Source organism: Grammomys surdaster, unplaced genomic scaffold (genome assembly GCF_004785775.1).
Source record: "Grammomys surdaster isolate TR1022 unplaced genomic scaffold, NIH_TR_1.0 279, whole genome shotgun sequence".
Taxonomy (NCBI): Eukaryota; Metazoa; Chordata; class Mammalia; order Rodentia; family Muridae; genus Grammomys; species Grammomys surdaster.
In genome coordinates, this window is record NW_021604720.1 from 2,448,287 (window position 1) to 2,448,676 (window position 390).

The 390-nt window shown below is 53.8% G+C and overlaps 1 protein-coding gene across 1 annotated transcript in view; it reads right to left on the bottom strand.

Moving 5' to 3' along the window:
• Cep128 (centrosomal protein 128) overlaps nucleotides 1-390 on the bottom strand; it is a 344,929-nt gene that overhangs the window by 310,546 nt on the left and 33,993 nt on the right. The gene's annotated exons all lie outside the window — the stretch shown is intronic.

The following is a 390-nucleotide window of genomic DNA, read 5'->3' on the forward strand; positions in this document are numbered from 1 at the left end:
GGAGAGGTACCTAGGACTGGTCCACACTAGGGATAAAGGAGAGGTACGTGGGACTGGTCCGCACAAGGGATAAAGGAGAGGTACGTGAGACTGGTCTGCACTACGGATAAAGGAGAGGTACGTAGGACTGGTCCACACTAGGGATAAAGGAGAGGTACGTGGGACTGGTCCGCACTACGGATAAAGGAGAGGTACGTGGACTGGTGTGCACTAGGGATAAAAGAGAGGTACGTTGGACTGGTCCGCACAAGGGATAAAGGAGAGGTACCTGGGACTGGTCTGCACTACGGATAAAGGAGAGGTACCTGGGACTGGTCTGCACTACGGATAAAGGAGAGGTACCTGGGACTGGTCTGCACTACGGATAAAGGAGAGGTACGTGGGACTGGT